Source organism: Dipodomys merriami, unplaced genomic scaffold (genome assembly GCF_024711535.1).
Source record: "Dipodomys merriami isolate MVZ:Mamm:240054 unplaced genomic scaffold, mDipMer1.0.p SCAF_3, whole genome shotgun sequence".
Classification (NCBI taxonomy): domain Eukaryota; kingdom Metazoa; phylum Chordata; class Mammalia; order Rodentia; family Heteromyidae; genus Dipodomys; species Dipodomys merriami.
This window is the reverse complement of record NW_027204492.1, coordinates 283,472-305,218: the sequence shown is the minus strand read 5'-3', so window position 1 is coordinate 305,218 and position 21,747 is coordinate 283,472.

Below are 21,747 nucleotides of genomic sequence, written 5' to 3'. Positions count from 1 at the left end.
AAGATGGATAAGAGAATTAAGACCAAGCCTTACACTTAAAAACTCTCTAGAGCTGGGAAGTTGGCTCAGTGGTAGAGCCCTTGCCTTGCATGCCTGAGGCCCTGGGTTCGATTCCTCAGCACCACATAAGCAAAAAGAGAAAAGCCGGAAGTGGCGCTGTGGCTCAAGTGGTAGAGCGCTAGCCTTGAGCTGAAGAGCTGAGGGACAGCACCCAGGCCCAGAGTTCAGGCCCCACGACCGGACCCCAAAAAAATATTTAAAAACCTCCCTAAGCAGAGACCCACAACCCCACAACTCCTACTGTAGGCCAACACTACCAGACTAAGCAGCGAAAACTGTGCTAGGCAGGTGGCAAGTAGATTGTCTCCAACAACCTCTTCTGACATCAAGCAGCAGACATGGTTGGAGGTGGAAGACAAGACTCCATCTGTTTGGGAGCAAGATACCAAAGCTAGCACAGAACTTTGTCTTGGAGCTCAGTATCAGGCATTCTGTAGTGAGACCAACTACCAGTTAAAAAATGAAGTTCACATGCACAGACTACAGCCTGCAAGATGGAGCCTCTAAATCTGACCTAGCATCAGGCCCAAACCTGTGTGTTTGTAATGCAAATTTGAGTTCTGGCCCACATCATTGAAAGCTCTGAAGTGAAGCATGGGGCACACTTCAACATCCTAAGTCTGTGCAGCTCCTCGCATCATACTGTAACGCTTCGGTGCAATCTAGTTTAGCATCAGCATTAGAGGCCAAAAAAATGTCTTTGCCACATATAACCAACCCTGGGCAAACAGTTGTCATCAGGTCAGTGCTCATAGATGGAACTCTAGACCTCCCTGAACAACAGGCAGAGATATGTGCCACATGAGTCTTATATTTTAGCTTACATCACCACCAGCTGTGTCATAGAACCGTAGTGCACCTGTGGGGCTGTGTAGGTCCTAGTGGCTGTGATTCAGCTTAGCACCAGCTTAGATGGCCAAGAAACTGCTTCAACAAACACAGTCTTATCATCCTTAGGCCTCAATATCTCAAATGCAGGGATTTTTATAGGCATGTACCATCAAACTAAAGACAAGATTCCCAAGACTACAAAAGAAAGGAAAAAGCACACAGTGTTACTCCCATTTACCTTACAGCCAAGTTACCAGCAGAAACCTCATAGAACAGTATGAAGCAGCATGGAATTTTCACAGTATTGAGGGGAAATGTTAGTCAGTTGTAATGTACCCAGAAAAGCTATCTATTACTAATGAAAGGAGAAAAAAATCAGATAAACAAAAGCTGAGAAATTATAACTTTCCTAGATCTATCCTACAAGAATATCCTACAATGGGCTGGGAAGGTGGCTCAGTGGTAGAGCGCTTGCCTTGCATGCATGAGGCCCTGGGTTCGATTCCTCAGCACCACATAAGCAAAAAGGAAAAAGCCGGAAGTGGCGCTGTGGCTCAAGTGGTAGAGTGCTAGCCTTGAGCTGAAGAGCTGAGGGACAGTGCCCAGGCCCAGAGTTCAGGCCCCACAACCGGACCCCCCCCCCAAAAAAAAAGAATATCCTACAAGAAGTCTTACAAATTCATAGAGGAAAACATAGGAAAGTATAAAAGTTACCTGTAAGAATATTCATACCAGAAATTTCAGAATGCTCTAATACTTTATGGCCCATAAATCATTCAGATATTTAGTGTGAAGACTAAAAAACAAAGAGAGTATAAACTAACAATTACATTAATATGTTAAAGTGCTAGGCATAATGAAAGATACAAAACAGAATATCATTTAAAATCAGAGAGGAATGTAATTGAACTTGAGAGCTTTCTTATGAGTATATTTTTTGTTGTTATTTTGTTCAATTTGTTGTTTAGTTTTTTATCCTTACAATCAAGTTGTCATCATTTTCAGAGTAACTTATTATAATCAAAACATTTTTTGTAAATCTTATGTCAACTACAAAGCAGTAGACAAAATAAAAACTAGTACAGAAAGAATCAAAACTACTACAGTAATTCCCTCAACCTCCAAGAAAGAACCATAAGCGAGAGAGAGAGAGAAAAAAACTACAACAAAACTAGAAATAAGTAACAGTAGCTATAGTAAGACCTTACTTGTAAGTAATTACTTTGAATGTAGATGATTAAATTATCTTATTAAAAGATAAAGATTGGGCTGGGAAGGTGGCTCAGTGGTAGAGTGCTTGCCTTGCATGTATGAGGCCCCGTGTTTGATTCCTCAGTACCACATAAGCAGAAAAAGCTGGAAGTGGCGCTGTGGCTCAAGTGATAGAGTGCTGGTCTTGAGCTGAAGAGCTGAGGGACAGTGCCTAGGCCCAGAATTCAGGCCCCAAGACTGACAAGAAAAAAAAAAAGATAAGATTTACTGAATTGGTAAAAAAAAAAATTGCTTACAAGTAATTTCATTTACCTCTTAGGACTCACAAACAGTGAAAATTAGAGGGATGGGATAAAATATTTCCTGTAAGTAGAAGTCAAAACAAAAAAGCAAGAATAACTACACTAATATCAGATAAAACAGATTTTAAGTAAGAAGCAATAGAGACAAGGCTATTATATAAAATAGGCAACTTAACAAGGGTAAAAACAAGACAAAATACATATGTACTCAATATTGTGGCACCTAAATGTGTGTGTGTGTGTGTGTGTGTGTGTGTGTGTGTGTGTTGCAAGTATTAAAAGACCTGAAAGGAGTGATAGGGAACTTTGATACCCCACTTTCATTACAAGTGGGATGTCAGAAAAATCAGAGCTAGATTACAGTTTAAACTAAGTGGTCCAAATAGATATGAATATATCATTACATCCAATGGCTGCTAAATATAAATTTCTCTCATCAGTACACGGAACTTTCTCCAGGATAGATTGGAGAAAGCCACAACTCTCAACATTAAAGAAAATGAAACTATATTGGATATTATTTCTTTTTGGGGGGAGGGGGTCTGGTCGTGGGGCCTGAACTCTGGGCCTGGGCGCTGTCCCTCAGCTCTTCAGCTCAAGGCTAACGCTCTACCTCTTGAGCCACAACACCACTTCTGGCTTTTTTCTTTTTGCTTATGTGGTGCTGAGGAATCAAACCCAGGACCTCGGGCATGCAAGGCAAGCGCTCTACAACTGAGCCACCTTCCCAGTCCCTATTGGATATTATTTCTGACCACAATGCAACAAACAAAAAATAAGTAACACAAAACTTTAGAAACTATACAAATACATGAAAATCAAATGTTTCATTGCTTTTGAAGAACCAATGGGTCAAGAAGGAAATAATGAAGGAAAATACAAATATTCTTAAAATGAAGTGAAAATGGAGATACTACACATAAAAAAACTATGAGAGACAACAAACTAAGCCCAAAATTAGTAAAAGGAAAGACATAAAGATCACACACAAAAATAAATGAAATGAAATCTAAAAATAGTACAAAAATTCAATGAAACAAAGAGCTGGGTCTTCACAGAATTTACAAACTCTTATCCAGACCAAGCAAATGAAAGAAAAGATTCAAATAAAATCAGAACTGAAAATTGATACCACAGAAATACAAAAGTTCACTAGCGATTATTATAGACAATTATATGCCAACTAATTTGAATAATATAGAAGAATTCAAGGAGTTTCTAGACTAAATCATGGAGTAGAAAATATTAAAACAACAAGTAATGAGACAGAATTACTAATAAAAATCACCCTTTCAAACAAAAATTCAGTAACATAATTTAAATGGTATATTTTGCCATTTTTTTGTGCTGATAGTAGGCTTGACTCAGGGCTATAGCTCCACTTTTGGCTTTTTGATGGTTAATTGGAGATAACACTCATAGACCTTCCTGTCTGGGCTGGCTTTGAACCATGATCCTCACATCTTAGCCTCCCGAGTAGCTAGGATTACAGCTGCAAGCCATTGGTGCCCAACTTCTACCAAATATTTAAAGAAGAATACTATTCTTTTTTTTTTTGCCAGTCATGGGGCTTGAGCTCAGGGCATGGGCACTATCCCTGAGATTCTTTTGTTCAAGGCTCCCACTCTACCACTTGAGCCACAGCACCACTTACAGCTTTTTCTGTTTTTGTGGTACTGAGGAATCGAACCCAGGGCTTCATGCTTGCTTGGCAAGCATTCTACCACTAAGCCACATTCCCAGCCCCACTATTAGTTAATCTTAAGCTATTAAGAAAAATGAAGTAATTCTTCCAAAAGCATTCTGAGGCCAGCATTGCCTTAATAACTAGTATAGAAATAATAAGAAAGAAAGCTACAAGACAATATCCTTAATGATTTTAAATGAAAAAATACTACCAAACTTAATCCAGAAGCACATTAAAAAGACTATTCACCATGATAAAGCAGAATTCATCCCAAGTATGCAAGGACATTTCAATGTGCTTAAACAAAAAAAAAATACAATATACCACAACATCACAAAGAAGGACACCAAAATGTATGTTAATTTCAATTCAACATTCCTTATTATGAAAATGCTGAAAAATTAGGAATAAAAGCACATACCTCAATATAATGAAGGCCATTTATAGCAAACCAACAGATAAAATTATGTTGAGTTGGGAAAGCTGCAATATTCTAAGATCCGAATCAAGGCAAATATTAACAATTTCATTTTTATTATTAATTCATTAACTAAAAAAACTAGGAATAAGCTTAACAAAAAATGTGAAAGATCAAGGTATATTTTAGATATGAGACCCTTGTCTGTTGTACGGCTAGTGAAGATCTTCTCCCAATCCGTGGGCTTTCTATTGATCTTGCTAGCTATGTCCTTTGCCATGCAGAAGCTCTGCAATTTCATGCAATCCCATTTATCCAACCTTTCTTTGATTTGTTGTGTTTCTGGGTCTCTATTAAGAAAATTTCGGCCTGTGCCAAGGAGACCTAGGGTTTCTCCTATTCCATCCTGTAATGTTTTCAGAGTGTCTGCTTTGATTCCGAGGTCTTTGATCCATTTGGAGTTGATTCTGGTGTAGGGTGATATATAAGGATCTAACTTTAGTTTTCTACAAGTAGTTAACCAATTTTTCCAGCACCATTTACTGAAGAGGCTGTCTTTCTAAATCCCCCAACAACAAATCTTCAAAGAAACAACTGCCAAATAAACAAGTGGACTAAAGACTTAAAGAGAAATTTCTCTGAAGAAGAAAGAAGAATGGCCAATAGACACATGAAGAAATGCTCAACCTTCCCAGCCATAAAAGAAATGCAAATCAAAACAACATTGAGATACCACCTCACCCCAGTTAGAATGGCTAAAATCAAGAACTCTAATAACAACAGATTCTGGAGGGGATGTGGACAGAACAGAACCTTACTACATTGTTGGTGGGAGTGTAAACTTGTTCAACCACTTTGGAAAGCAGTATGGAGGTTCCTCAAAAGACTCCACATAGAGCTCCCCTATGACTCAGCAATCCCACTTTTGGGCATTTACCCAAATGATCACAAACAAGGCCACACTAAAGCAACCAGCACGACTATGTTTATTGCAGCATTATTTACTATAGCTAAGATATGGAACCAACCCAGATGCCCCTCAGTAGATGAATGGATCAGGAAAATGTGGTATATATACACAATGGAATTCTATGCCTCCATCAGAAAGAATGACATTGCCCCATTTGTTAGGAAATGGAAAGGCTTGGAAAAAAATTATATTAACTGAAGTAAGCCAGGCCCAAAGAAACATAGGTCCCATGGTTTCCCTTATTTGCAATATCTAGTATATGTCTGAGTCAAGCAGAAAAGGTCAGATAAGGTGATTTTAGGGAAATTAACCCTAAGATATGTATTCAAATGTTTTTTTTTCTTTCATGCAATTATTTCTAACACATTTATAAGATTATTTCTTTGTTGCTTTGTATGTCCCTCCCCCACAGTATAACCCCTGCTTTCACTGTATTTCATGTCGGTATAATTTGTGGAGGGGAAGGGGAAAAACAAATCGTTTAAATAGGTATACAAGTGGACCCATTGCAACAATGAGATGTAAAAGTCGTTATGTCGAAAATGAACTTTACAACTTTGGTGGGGGGGGGGCGGGGAGGATTGGGTAGAGGAGGGTGGGGAGGATGGGAAGGAATGGGAAGAGGAAACAAAGGAGGAGGCTACAATGCTTGATAAGAAATGTACTCATTATGTTGCCCATGTAATTGTAACCCCTCTGTACAGTATTTTCACAATAAAAAAATAAAATAAAATATAAAAAAATATTTACTTTAAAAAATGTGAAAGATCAACACAATGAAACTCATAAAACATTGATAAAAGATATTAAAGGGGATACCAAAAGGTAAAATATCCCATGTAATCATTAATATGGATTGTCAACTTCATTGGATTAAGAGATACTCAGGTGATTAGCAAAGTACAATTCTGGATGTGTCTGTGAGGATATTTCCTGAGGTGACTGGAAAATACTCATCCTGAAAGTACATAGCATTATCAAATAGGCCAGCCAGCGCATGCAAATGCCATCATTCCTCAACATTTCCCTTCTTCCTGTTATCTACCATTAGTGTCATCACCCACTGACATCACACTCCAGCTTCTTCACCTTTCAACATGGATTTACAAGCAACATTCCAGGAAGCTTCGAGACTTTTAGCCTTGAGCTGAGCAACATCATTGATGTTCCATATGAGGAAGTGTTCAGCTTTTTGGATTGAGCACCTATGAGGTTCTCTGGTTCTCTAGCATATAGACAGCCATTGTTGAACTATGCAGTCTCCAATTGTTTACAGAAATATAGTAAGTCTCTTTTTATAATTATATACTATACACATATTCTCTAGAATAACAAATCCAGAGAAACCTTACTGATAAGATTTTGGTGCCAGGAGTGGTTCTGGAGAAACAATTATAAGCATGAATTTCCTTAGTTGGCTTTATGGTTTCTGGAGTTGGCTATCCAATTTTTAGTCCTAAAGTTGCTAAAGGGGCTTCTTCTGTTAGTATAGCACTGATAAACTATGTTACAAGCTATTTGAAGGAATACATGAAATACACTGCTTATGAGAGGCAAGGAATTCAATGACTATACTTTTAAACATTTCTGAAAAAACTAAAGAATATAATAATGTTGGCTAGTTGCTCCTGGCATCTCTGAACAAAGTCATAAAGGAAAAGAAATGAGCTCAGAGATTCAATTTCCCAGATCCAGATGGACATAAATAACCTAAAGGCTTCTAAAGTGTGCTCTGAAGAATCTTATTTCCTGTGGCCAAAGGGCAACAGAAGTTGCTGGCAACCAAACACAAGCCCTCATCATGCAATTAGCTGAATTACAATGCAAGTTTAACTCAGTCTTATAGGGTTGAGGGAAAGAAAGGGGGGATGTCAGGTAGATAAGAATAAAAAAAATGTGAACATAACACCTGTGGCTAACAACATGTGGTTCCCCATAATGCTCCTTGTTTCCATAGTACCTTTGACGACTGCTCAAAATGGCAATTTTTCTCCCCATAATGCCCTGGGTTCCTGCTCAAATGCTCTTCTTCCCATAATGCCCTGGACTCTTGCTTAAAATTCTGCATAGTGAGGTAATGTCTGTACAACGTCAAATATGACCAATCAAATCCACTTCTGTACTCATGCATGATGAGACATGATCAATAAAATTTGTTTTTCTACTGTGCTCTGAGGGAGAGGAAAGACCAATACAAAGAGCCAGGGCAGAGAATATACCAGCAGTAAAGTCAGCCCACAAGGAGAGACACACAGGGGAGGAGATATGGGAGGAGACCCATACTATAACATCTGCCCTCTGAGAATCTCACAACAGACCTCCAGCTCCAGAACCCTTATCTATAGAGAGTTGATACTTCACTTTTGCTTTCAACAAACTTGCTGCATTACTATACTACTCTTCTGCCTCTTAACTTCTTACCTGTAGGAGAAATGGGCTGAACCATAGCCCCCTAGATAGCATTAAGATGTGTGGTATTAAAGTGACAACACTGAATTCCATTGTATATGTGTGCCACATTTTCTTGATCCATTCATCCACTGTGGGGCATCTGGGTTGATCCATATCTTGGCTATGGCAAACAATGCTGTAATGAACATGATTGTGCTGGTGGCTTTAGTGTAGCTTGGTTTGTGGTCAATTGAATAGATGCCCAGGAGTGTGATTGTTGGGTCATAGGGAAGCTCTATGTTTAGTTTTTTGAGAAACTTCCATACTGCTTTCCAGAGTGGTTGAATAATTTTACTTTCCCACTAACAGTGTAGTAGCATTCCCTTTTGGCCATATTCCCACCAGCATTTGTTGTTGTTAGTTTTCGCCACAATGGCCATTCTAACTGAGGTGATGTGGAATCTCATTTTTTTTAACTTTTTTTTTTTATTGTGAAAATACTGTACAGAGGGGTTACAATTACATGGGCAAGATAATGAGTACATTTCTTATCAAGCATTGTAGCCTCCTCCTTTGTTTCCCCTTCCCATCCCGTCCTCCTCCCGCCCCCCCCAACCCTCCTCCCTCAATGTTGTTTTGATTTGCATTTCTTTTATGGCCAAAGATGTCAAATATTTCATGTGCCTATTGGCCATTCTTATTTCTTCTTCAAAAAAGTCTCTTTCTAAGTCTTTAGCCTGTTTATTTTTTTTACTTTAATTTTATTGTAAAGTGATGTACAGAGGCGTTAAAGTTGCATATGTAAGGTAATGAGTACATTTCTGGTTGAACATTGTTACCCCCTTCCTCCTTTTTCTCCCACTTTCCCTCCCCCTGACTCTCTCCATTTATTAATTGGGTGGTTGTTTCTTTTATGATTTGTTTTAATTTTTTGAGCTCTGCTTATATTTTAGTAATGAGGCCTTTGTCTGATGCATAGCTGGTAAAGATCTTCTTCCATTTTCTTTCTATTTATCTTGCTAGCTTGTCCTTTGCCATGCAGAAACTCTGCAGTGGAATTCTATGCTGAAAGAATGAAATTGCCCCATTCATGAGGAAATGCAAAGACTTGCAAAAAAAAAAAAAGACTATACTAAGCAAAGTAAGCCAGACCCAAAGAAACATAGATGGCATGTTTTCCCTCATTTGTAATAATTAGAATGTGCCTATAAACCTACAAGTAAACCCAATGGATAGTAAAAGACAAATAATTATACCTGCACATGATTAACTAGTCGGTAGTCTAAACTTTCACACAGTGAGAACAGAGGATATTCTATATCTATATCTATAGCTACAGCTATAGCTATCTATCTATATTTATTTATTTATTGTAAAAATGTTGTACAGAGAGGTTACAGTTACATGAGTAGGGTAATGAGTTCATTTCATAGCGAGCATTGTTACCTCCTCCTTTGTTTTCCCCCTACCATCACTTCCCTCTCCATCTCCCCAACTCCTCCTGTCCCCCAACCCTGACATTTTAAAGCTCGTTTTCAACATAGTGTCCTGTACATCTTGTTGTCACAATGGGTCAGCCTGTATCCCCATTTAAGCATTCCTCAATATCTCTTCCCCTCCCCAAATTACAAAAATGAATATACAAGGTGCAGAACACCAGCATCAAATCCAGTGAAAACAGGGGTTATACTGTGGAGGAAGAAAACACAAAAGAAACAAAAGAATCACATAGTGCATTGTAAGTACATTAAAACACTAGCAATAAAGAAAAACCACTTGTCTTGGGGTACATTTTGCTTAACGTTATCTCATGTGGTCATATGTACATAGCCTTTGATCTTCTCTGCTTGTCCTAGACATGTACTAGTCATTGCAAACAAAGGAAATCATGGGACCTATGTTTCTTTGGGCCTGGCTTACTTCACTTAATATAATTTTTTCCAAGTCTTTCCATTTCCTAACAAATAAGGCAATGCCATTCTTTCTGATGGAGGCATAGAATTCCATTGTGTATATATACCACATTTCCTTGTTCCATTCATCTACTCAGAGGCATCTGGGTTGGTTCCATACCTTAGCTATGGTAAATAATGCTGCAATAAACATGGTTGTGCTGGTAGCTTTGGTATGACCTTGTTTGTGATCCTTTGGGTAAATGCCCAAAAGCAGGACTGCTGGGTCATAAGGGAGTTCTATGTGGAGTTTTTTGAGGAACCTCCATCCTGCTTTCCAGAGTGGTTGAACAAGTTTACACTCCCACCAACAATGCAGTAGGGATCCCTTTTGGCCACATCCCCTCCAGCATGTGTTGTTACTAGATTTCTTGATTATAGCCATCCTAACTGTGGTGAGGTGGAATCTCAAAGTTGTCTTGATTTGCATTTCTTTTATAGCTAGAGAAGTTGAGCATTTCTTCATGTGTCTATTGACCATTCTTATTTCATCTTCAGAGAAGTTTCTCTTTAAGTCTTTAGCCCACTTATGAATCAGGCAGTTGTTTCTTTGAGGATTTGTTGTTGGGGGATTTGGTTTTTTGTGTTTTAAGTATATTTTAGATATGAGACACTTGTCCATTGTATGGCTAGTGAAGATTTTCTCCCAGTCGGTGGGCTTTCTGTTGATCTTGCTAGCTATGTCCTTTGCCTTGTAGAAGCTCTGCAGTTTCATGCAATCCCATTTGTCCAACCTTTCTTTAATTTGTTGTGCTTCTGGGTCTCTATTAAGAAAATTTTGGCCTGTGCCAAGGAGCCCTCGAATTTGTCCTATTCCTTCCTGTAATGTTTTCATGGAGTCTGCTTTTATTTTGAGGTTTTGATCCATTTGGAGTTGATTCTAGTGCAGGGTGATATATACGAATCTAGCTTTAGTTTTCTACAAGTGTTTAACCAATTTTGCCAGCACCATTTACTGAAAAGGTTGTCTTTCTTCCATTCTATTTCTTTAGCTCCCTTGTCAAAGATTAGGTGGATATAAGTCTGTGGGTTCATTTCTGGGTGTTCAGTCCTATTCCATTGGACCTCAGGTCTGTTCTTGTGGCCAGTACCAAGCTGTTTTGATTACTATGGCTTTGTAGTAGAGTTTGAAATTAGGAATTGATATTCCTCCAGCTCTGTTCTTTCTACTAAGGATTGTTTTTGCTATTCAGGGTCTTTTATTGTTCCATATGACTTTTTGGATTGCTTCTTCTATTTCATTGAAGAATAAGATTGGGATATTGATAGGTTTTGCATTAAATTTGTAGATAGCCTTTGGCAGCATTGCCATTTTCACGATGTTAATTCTCCCAATCCAGGAGCATGAAAGGTTTTTCCACTTGCTTAGTTCTGCTTTAATTTCCTTTTTCAGGTTTTTAAAGTTTTTGTCATAAAGGTCCTTCACCTCTTTTGTTAACTCCTAAGTATTTTTTTGTGGGGTTATTACAAAAGGGGCTGCTTTCCTAATTTCAGCCATGGTCTTCTCATTGGCATACAGGAAAGCTATTGATTTCTGAGGGTTAATTTTATACCCTGCTACTTTGCCAAAGTTTCTGATCAGCTCAAGTAACTTGGGAGTGGAGTCTATGTGGTTCTTTAAATACAATATTATGTTATCTGCAAAGAGGGAGAGTTTTACTTCATCTTTCCCTATTTGGATCCCCTTTATGTCTGCATCTTGTCTTATTGCCCTAGGTAGGCATTCTAATACTAGGTTGAAGAGGAGTGCAGAGAGTGGACATCCTTGACTCCTTCCTGAATTTAGAGGAAATGGCTTTTTTTCCATTAAGTATAATGCTGGCTGTAGATTTGTCATATACAGCCTTTATTATATTGAGGAATGCTTCATGGATTCTTAGTTATTCCAGAGCTTTCATCATAAAGGGGTCTTGGATCTTGTCAAATGTTTTTTTCTACATCTACTGAAATAATCATGTGGTTCTTATCCTTGCTCTTGTTGATGTTATGAATTATATTGTTTTGCATATGTTGAACCAGCTTTGCATCCCTGAAATGAATCCTGTTTGATCGTGGTGTATGATTTTTTTGATGAATTGTTGAAGTAAATTAGCCAAGATTTTGTTGAGAATTTTGCATCTATATTCATCAAAGAAATGGGTCTATAGTTCTCTTTCTTTGATGAGTCTGTGCCTGGTTTTGGAATGAGGGTTATGCTGGCTTCATAAAAAGAGTGTGGTAGTGAATTTTTGCTTTCAATTTCATTGAAGAGATGGAGGCATATTGGTGTGAGTTCTGCTTTGAAGGCCTTGTAGAATTCAGCTGTAAATCCATACGGTCCTGGGCTTTTCTTGGGTGGGAGGTCTTTTATTGCTGCTTCTATTTTGATGCTGGATATGGGTCTGTTAAGTTGGTTTAAATCATCTTGGTTTAGTTTGGGCATTTCAATATTTGCTAGAAATTGTCCATATCTTCAGATTCTCAAACTTACTAGCAGAAAGGTTTGAGAAGTATCCCCTTATTATATTCTGAATCTTGGCTGTTTCTGTAGTGATGTTTCCATTCTCATCTCTGAGTTTGTTTATTTGGGTGTGTTCTCTTTTTTTCTCATAAGATTTGCTAAGGGTCTGTCAATTTTATTAATTTTTGGAAGAACCAACTCTTTGTTTTGTTAATTCTTTCTATAGTTTTTTGGACTCTAATTCATTTAATTTGGATTTTATTTTAATTTGTTTCCATCTACTTGGTTGGGGTTTAGCTTGTTGTTCTTTTTAAAGGAGCTTTGGGTGCCTAATTAAATTGTTAGTCTCAGATCTTTCCAATTTTTTAATGTAGGAAATCAGAGCTATAAACTTGCCTCTGAGTACTGCCTTTGCTGTGTCCCAGAAGAGCTGATAGTTTGTTTGGTCATTTTTGTTAAATAGTAGGAACATTTGAATTTCCTTTCTAATCTCTTCCATGACCTACTGGTGGTTCAACAGTGTGTTGTTCAGCTTCCATGTGTTACAGTATTGCCATAGGATATTCTTATGAGAGGATCACAAGGACTCAATAGTTTTGTGCATACAATCATATAAAATGCTTATCAAAATGAACTCCAAAAATGGAAGCAAGAGGGTTTTTTTAAAAAAATTTTTTACTGTTTGTGGTTTTTTCCCCCCATCTTTCCTCCTTTCTTTGGTTTATTCTCTTCTGTCACTGTTTTTGATTTCAGTACCCTTTGTCTTGTATATAAGTTTATCTGATTTGGGAAGGGCAAAGGGGAAGCACAGAAATGGTGGGACAAGGGGTGAACCAATTCAGCAGTGAAACCCTCTAGACACTATGTTGGAAATGAACTAAACAACTTGGCGGGGAGGGCAGATGCCGGTGGCTCATGCCTTTAATCCTACCTACTCGGAGGGCTGAGATCTGAGGATAGTGGTTCAAAGCTAAGCCCAGGCAGGAAAGTCCCTGAAACTCTTATCTCCACTTTAAACACCAGAAAACCAAAAGTGGTGCTGTGGTTCAAGTGGTAGAGTGCTTGCCTTGAGCTGAAGAGCTCAGACAGTGCCCAGGCCCAGAGTTCAAGATCCATGACTGACAAAATTTAAAACAACTTAAGAGGAGGGGAGGGAATTCAGGAGAGGAAAAACTGGGAGAGAATGAGGGAGGGAATGATACTATTCAAAAGGAAATGTACTCATTACTGTTAGGTTTTTAAAAAGAGGTAGCCGAGTAAGAACAGCACCAGCACGCACGTGGTATTCAGGTAAGGGGTAGGTTTATTCAGTAGACCTGCTGGGACCAGGCAAGGGTGGCACTCCACGTGGCTGGGAAAGGCCTGGGAATGAGAGAGAGCTGGGAAGAGAGGAAAGAGAGAGAAAAGAGCAGAGAGAGGGGTAAGAACAGTAGCACTCACGTGGTATTCAGGTAAGGGGTAGACCTGCTGGGACCAGGCAAGGTTGGCACTCCACGTGGCTGGGAAAGAGAGAGAGCAAGAGAGCAAGAAAAGAGCAACAAGAGCTAGAACCGAACAGAGAGAGAAAAAGAGAGAGTCTGGGCCTGGGCTAGCCCTTATGTAGGGTATGGGTGGGGAAAGGTGTGGCCACATCAAATTCAGATGTGACCTCTTCCAGGTGTCCCAGTTGCCTAGGTAATGCAGGTACTGGGTGGAGACTTTGCTGCGAGGAGGGTGGAGTCTGCTGGCCATCCAGGAACGGACCTTACATTCCAGCCTTTTAATAATCATGAAATAGGGCGAGGATTCTCTCTGGCTACTTCCTGCTGACAAGGGGCGTCGACAATAGGGGTAAAAGGCTGGAATTTGGTCTCCTCCCAGAGAAGGCAGTGAGCAGCAGCTGTCCCTTGGTGGCGTGAGTCCTTAGATGAAATCTGGAGAAGTCTCATGAGCATTGAGGGGCTGGAAAAAAAAATACTAGAGAGCAAATAAATGGCAAGAGGAAGGACTTGGGGCTGAAAATGTTGGTAGAAATGACCCTAGTTACTTCTGACATCTGGCGACTAGGTAGAGAAGTCAGGTGACAAAGGCAAGAATATAAATTCCTGTTCAGTTAATAGGTAGACAGGTATAGACATTGGCTGGGTAGGCTTCTTACTCCTACTGACCTCCCGGCTCAGGTTAATTTTGAAAGGGCAGGCACAAAGTAGCTGATGTGACATCATCTCCTCTTACTCCTTTCCACGTTCCCTTGTTCCCTAGACTGGCTGAGTCTAGGTGCTCGTTGCTGGGATGGCTTGTCCCAGTTGGTATTCAAGATTTGAACTCAAGGCCTGGGCACTGTCCCTGAGAGCTTCCGCTCAAGGCTAGCACTGAACCACTTTGAGTTATAGTACCACTAGTATTTAAGGAGGTTTGAACTCAAGGCCTGGGCACTGTCCCTGAGCACTTCTGCTCAAGGCTAGCACTCTACCACACTGAGTTATAGTACCACTTGCAGAGTTTAGCTGGGAGACGGAGTCTTAGGGATTTTTTAGCCCGAGCTGGCTTTGAACTGAAATCTTTGCCACAAAAGCCCTTTATTATTTTCAATTAAAGCAACAAGGAGATCAAGTAGAATAAGTAGAGCTTACCTGGTTCTTATCAAGAATTGCCAACAAATATTCTGAAATGACAAAACTCATCAGATGTGATGAAAACTTTGGCACAGATATGCCCAGTATTTTAAAACTCAAAACCTAAAATTTTGACAACATTTAGACATCTTTGCTAACAAAGCACATCAGATGGTTGGGCCTCAGTTACTAGGGCCTGTGAAAACAGCAACTTGTTAGCAAGGCACCTTAGAATAGATGGAGTAGTAACCTTAGTGGAAGATTAGGGATCAGATGGGGCCAAACCCTTAACCCACCACGTGGCTCGTGGCCAAGATGGCGGATTCAAGATGGCGAATTTCTGAAAGAATGCAAAGAAAGCCTGAATAGATTAAGCCTACATTGGCTAGCCTTTGAGAGGGAACCTAGAGGGGGGTCCCTGGGACCCAGCCTGCGTCGCACTCTTCAAGGCACAAGCCAAAAAGTTGTAGAAAAGAGAAAGGGAGAGATAGGGAAAGTTGGACATGAATGGCAGAGAGAGAGCAAAGAGAGCCCGAAAGTAAACAGACTTCTGATCATTTACCATTGCAGTAGCAAAAACTGTGTACTTCTGAGAATGGCATAAAAATGAGGCTCTCTGGCTTTCCAGGGAGCTTTCCAGGGGTTTCACGGCTCAGGCATGATTCGCAGCAGCCCATTAAATGAGTAGAGTCAGTCTGGTGAGTGAAGGAGAGCTGACCAGGCAGAAGCGGCGTCCCGACTTCCCCCAGAGCCCTCTAGAGAGAAATGGCCAAGCCCCCAAAGCCAAGCGTCCTCGGCTTCAGAGGTGACCGCCTTTCAGCTAAAGGCCGTAGGAGCTCTCTGGCGTGGCGCCACGTCTGGACAGAGACTGAGCAACAGAGAGCCGTAGAGTAGTTTCACTCACCAGAGTAGAGAAGTGGTGTGGACGTGGATGTGAAGGCAGCAATGGTATCGATGCGTTGATTCCGCCGCAGACAGACTGGTTCGCAAAAGGCCGTCAGAACTGCGGGTATTCCTCAGAGCAAAAAGGGAAGAACAAAAAAAAGAAAAAAGAGGAAAAAAACAGAGAAATCCCAGCTATCCTGACTTTAAGCCTTTATCCGAATCACGGCACCATTTATGTTAGGTTTTTAAAAAGAGGTAGGCGAGTAAGAACAGCACCAGCACGCACGTGGTATTCAGATAAGGGGTAGGTTTATTCAGTAGACCTGCTGGGACCAGGCAAGGTTGGCACTCCACGTGGCTGGGAAAGGCCTGGGAATGAGAGAGAGCTGGGAAGAGAGGAAAGAGAGAGAAAAGAGCAGAGAGAGGGGTAAGAACAGTAGCACTCACGTGGTATTCAGGTAAGGGGTAGACCTGCTGGGACCAGGCAAGGTTGGCACTCCACGTGGCTGGGAAAGAGAGAGAGCAAGAGAGCAAGAAAAGAGCAACAAGAGCTAGAACCGAACAGAGAGAGAAAAAGAGAGAGTCTGGGCCTGGGCTAGCCCTTATGTAGGGTATGGGTGGGGAAAGGTGTGGCCACATCAAATTCAGATGTGACCTCTTCCAGGTGAGAATCCTCGACCTATTTCATGATTATTAAAAGGCTGGAATGTAAGGTCCGCCTTGAGCGGAAGCGCTCAGGAACAGTGCCCAGGCCTTGAGTTCAAATCTTGAATACCAACTGGGACAAGCCATCCCAGCAACGAGCACCTAGACTCAGCCAGTCTAGGGAACAAGGGAACGTGGAAAGGAGTAAGAGGAGATGATGTCACATCAGCTACTTTGTGCCTGCCCTTTCAAAATTAACCTGAGCCGGGAGGTCAGTAGGAGTAAGAAGCCTACCCAGCCAATGTCTATATCTGTCTACCTATTAACTGAACAGGAATTTATATTCTTGCCTTTGTCACCTGACTTCTCTACCTAGTCGCCAGATGTCAGAAGTAACTAGGGTCATTTCTACCAACATTTTCAGCCCCAAGTCCTTCCTCTTGCCATTTATTTGCTCTCTAGTATTTTTTTTTCCAGCCCCTCAATGCTCATGAGACTTCTCCAGATTTCATCTAAGGACTCACGCCACCAAGGGACAGCTGCTGCTCACTGCCTTCTCTGGGAGGAGACCAAATTCCAGCCTTTTACCCCTATTGTCGACGCCCCTTGTCAGCAGGAAGTAGCCAGAGAGAATCCTCGCCCTATTTCATGATTATTAAAAGGCTGGAATGTAAGGTCCGTTCCTGGATGGCCAGCAGACTCCACCCTCCTCGCAGCAAAGTCTCCACCCAGTACCTGCATTACCTAGGCAACTGGGACACCTGGAAGAGGTCACATCTGAATTTGATGTGGCCACACCTTTCCCCACCCATACCCTACATAAGGGCTAGCCCAGGCCCAGACTCTCTTTTCTTGCTCTCTCTGTTCTATTCTAGCTCACTCTCTGTTCTTTTCTTGCTCTTGCTCTTGCTCTTGCTCTTGCTCTTGCTCTTGCTCTTGCTCTTGCTCTTGCTGCTCTTTTCTTGCTCTCTTGCTCTCTCTCTTTCCCAGCCACGTGGAGTGCCAACCTTGCCTGGTCCCAGCAGGTCTACCCCTTACCTGAATACCACGTGAGTGCTACTGTTCTTACCCCTCTCTCTGCTCTTTTCTCTCTCTTTCCTCTCTTCCCAGCTCTCTCTCATTCCCAGGCCTTTCCCAGCCACGTGGAGTGCCAACCTTGCCTGGTCCCAGCAGGTCTACTGAATAAACCTACCCCTTATCTGAATACCACGTGCATGCTGGTGCGGTTCTTACTCGGCTACCTCTTTTTAAAAACCTAACAATTACCTGATTTATGCAACTGTAACCCCCTCTGTACAGCACCTTTGCAGTAAAAATTTAAAAAAAAAGTGACAGCACTGAGTAGAAAAAAATGGGATTCTGTAAATTGAGAAAGAGATGTGTGGGAGGACCCTGATAAGTTTGAGACATTGAACTCCTAAATTTCATTTATTTCTTTTGCCAGAGAAGTGGCCTCACCACTCTCAATGTTAGTGGCAACCCTATCCCTATTCCCTGTGGTATGGGCCTCTCAGTTTTGGCCCAAGGAACCTGATCTTGTATTGCCTATGGAAGCAGTAATGCCTTTTTTGATGCAGTTGCTAAGAGAATGCTAATGCTCCTTAAGACTCACCTACTCTTACCATCCATTTTTGCCTCTAGACTAATCAGACACAAATTTCAACAGACTTCTAAAGGTGAGATACACAATTTTACCTAAAAGGAGATGGGCTACATTACAAAGAATCTCATGACTGTTTTAATTCCTAAAAGCAGATGTCTGGGGAACCTGTGTAGGAAAGGACTTTAAGTGTATGGGATAATGGTAGAGGAAACATAAAATTAGATAGCCCTGAAAAAAAAAGCTTAAATTGAGGGGTTCTTTGAGTGTGCCAGTCCTCCTGGGGCTTGAACTCATAGGCTGGGCACTATGCCTGAGCTTTTTTGCTCAAGGCTAGTGCTTTACCACTTGAGCCACACCTCTGCTTCTGGCTTTTTTGGTGGCTAATTGGAGCTAAGGCTGACTTCAAAGTGTGATCCTCAGATCTCAGCCTCCTGAGTAGCTAGGATTACAGACATGGGCTACCGTAGCTAGATACATTGAGTTGTGTTACAGTTTTCAGAGTTAACAAAGGAATAGTTTACTTGATTGGTTGTTAAACTATGAATGAAATGGTAAAGCTGTTAATCATTGATGAAGGGATTCAAATGCTCAAGAAGATTGGAATGTGAGAGTAGATCTGTAATATAAAAATTATTCACCCACGGTTGAAGTCCAGAATATGTGCTTTTCACCAACACCTCAAGAAACAGACTTGTGAAGAAGTAACCAGAACCCTTGAAAACTTCTGTCATTGCTTTTTTCTGTATGCTAACCTGTGGTGGGAACCACAGTAGCTCAATTGGAAAAACTTTAGTGTAATGGATATAATGGAATCCCAGAGTGGTAGTAGCCAAGTGACAGGGGGAGGAGGAATGGAGCAAGGGGGAAGGAGAAATTTACAGAGAGTGCCTAATGAGAAGTCAGCTGTCAGGCCAAGTGTATCTCAGGAGGGGTCAGGAAAGACAAGAAAGTCTATCTGAGAGTGGCTGAGTAAGCTTGAATATGAATGACAAGGGAGACATGGACACAAATCTGAAGACATTCAGATCTGAGTAAACAGATTTAGTGCAGTATAAATAGTTGCTGTAAAAGATCAAAGTCAGAAAATGATTAGCTTGTTCTGAGGGTGAAAATTATGGTCTTGGTAGTCTATATTACAATGACTTCAGGATAACTTACATGAGCATCTTCATCCTTGTCAAAGAAAAGTTAGAAGATGGAAAAGTGTGACAGTGTATCCTGCCTGTTTTCCCATAAAAGTGATTGAATGACCATTATCAGCCTCTGCCTGGAGAAAGAGTCCTAGCTCCTTCCACTCATAAACAATTGGCTTAAGGTAGGAAGCTTTTTAGTCAAAATACTAAAGTAGAAATGAGCCAAGGTTGAAAAAGTCTAAGCCTAAGTTACACCTGTTTGATTATTTTCTATTGTATCAGAATATGGATTTCTGATGTCAAGTTAAAGAAGACAGCCAACAGGACACACTTAGATTTTATTCCAGGAACTTTAAAATGTAAGTGTTCATTTACCATCAGAATTCTAATTGCAGATAATTTTAAAGTGATTTCTTCCTTTCAATTTCATCATTTTAATCTCATTTAAAACCTTTATTAGTGTTGGGCACTGATTGCTTATGCCTGTAATCCTAGCTAATTAGGAGGCTGAGATCTGAGTGAAGATCACGGTTCAAAGCCAGTCCAGGCAGGAAAGTCTGTGAAACTCTTAATTCCAATAAACCACCAGAAAACCAGAAGTAGCGCTGTGGCCCAAGTGGTAGAGTGCTTATCTTCAGCTGAAGAGCTGAGGGACAGCACCCAGTCCCAGAGTCCCGCAACCGACAAAAATTAAAAAATAAAAAACTTTATTAGTATATATTACATGTAAAAAGTAATTTCATTGGGCCAGCAATCTCATCCTATCACTTTTCCATTTTAAATCTTTTGACTACAATCCTGAATGCCCGATAAGAGCATCTGTCTGTCACAAACTCATGAGTATTGGGGTTAAAAAAAAATGATCAGGGCTGGGAAGATGGCTCAGTGGTAGAGTGCTTGCCTTGCATGCCTGAGGCCCTGGGTTCGATTCCTCAGCACCACATAAGCAAAATGAAAAAAGCCGGAAGTTGAGCTGTGGCTCAAGTGGTAGAGCGCTAGCCTTGAGCTGAAGAGCTGAGGGACAGCGCTCAGGTCCAGAGTTCAGGCCCCACGACCAGACCCAAAAAAAATTGATAAGTTAAATATTTCAAGTCAACCCTTTGGATGTTAACACAATCTTTTCTATTCTTAGACACTATGAAACTTGGGCTGAGAATATGGCTCAGTGGTAGAATGCTTGCCTACTATATGAGAGGTTCTGGGTTCAAGCTCTTCTGCAGGAGGAAAAAATAAAACTTTGAAACTTAAGAAGTGTTACCATCAGTGCTCAAATTCTATTTTCTACACCAAGTCTTGGAATCATTATTTCTTAGAATTTTTATTTTTCTGTGAAGCAGGTCTTTTCTGTTATACTCCATGTAATGTGTTAGTTAAGGCAGTAAAATATAGTAAGTTCTTAATTTTCCAGAGTTAGAAGTTAGTAGGTAAGAAAGAAAAATCAAAATTTATTTATAAATTTTCTATGTGTGGGGCTGGGAAGGTGGCTCAGTGGTAGAGCACTTGCCTTGCATGCATGAGACCCTGGGTTCGATTCCTCAGCACCACATAAGCAGAAAAAAAAGCTGGAAGTGGCGCTGTGGCTCAAGTGGTAGAGCGCTAGCTTTGAGCTGAAGAGCTGAGGGACAGCGTCCAGGCCCAGAGTTCAGGCCCATGACCGGACCCAAAAATTTTTTTTCTATGTGTTTCTTGAAAAATAGTTAAATAAAAGAGAGACAATCAGCAAGGGAGGTTAACATTTACAACATAGAGGAGAAAAGCAACTTAGTAAATAAAATACTTTTTATAGTAGGGTGTTTTGAATTCAGGGACTTCCACCTGCCCAAGTTACATTTTCCCATTTGAGCCACACCTCCAGCATCACTTTGTGTTTATTATTTTGGAGATAAAGTCTCATGGACTTTTTTTTAATAGATTTTTTTTTAACCTGGGCTGGCTTCCAACCACAGTCTTCCTGATATCAGACTCCTCATTAACTAGCATTTATATACACGAGTCACTGCTGCCTAGCTTTGCTATGGTTTTGACTGGTTTATCACTCATGAATTCGAATGCTGAAAGATTGGTCCTCAGTGTGGTAATGTTAAGAGACAGTAGAACTTTTAAGAAATTAGGCTTAGAGGGAAGTAGTTAGATTACTGGGAGCTTGATGCTTGGAAGAGATATAGTTTTCTCAGAAACCTGGTTAGTTCCTGTAAGATCCCATTTTAACTCCCTCTGCTAATTGTGAACTTAAAAAAAAAACAAGCATGCAGAATGTAGGTATGTATTGAGCACAGAATTCCAGAAAAGTTGCCCAAGTCTGAAAATCTAGGAGGAAAGCTACATAAATAGCAATGAAAATTAGCAACACACTGCAATAAACATGAATAATTTTGATTCCAACATAAGGAAGCCACTAGATTTGTTTGCAAACCACAAAATAATACATCAAAATCAATTATGACAAACAGAACATAAAACAAGAATCTCTCAGATATGACTAGAGCCCTGTGTGATATGTTTTCTTATGCTGGGTGAACAGACATTTCAAGCACCAAGTAAATTGGGGCTGGTTGTAATTCATGGTACATCTCTTCTTAATTTTGTAACCTTTGTCAAGACCAAGACCAGGTTTCTTGGATGTA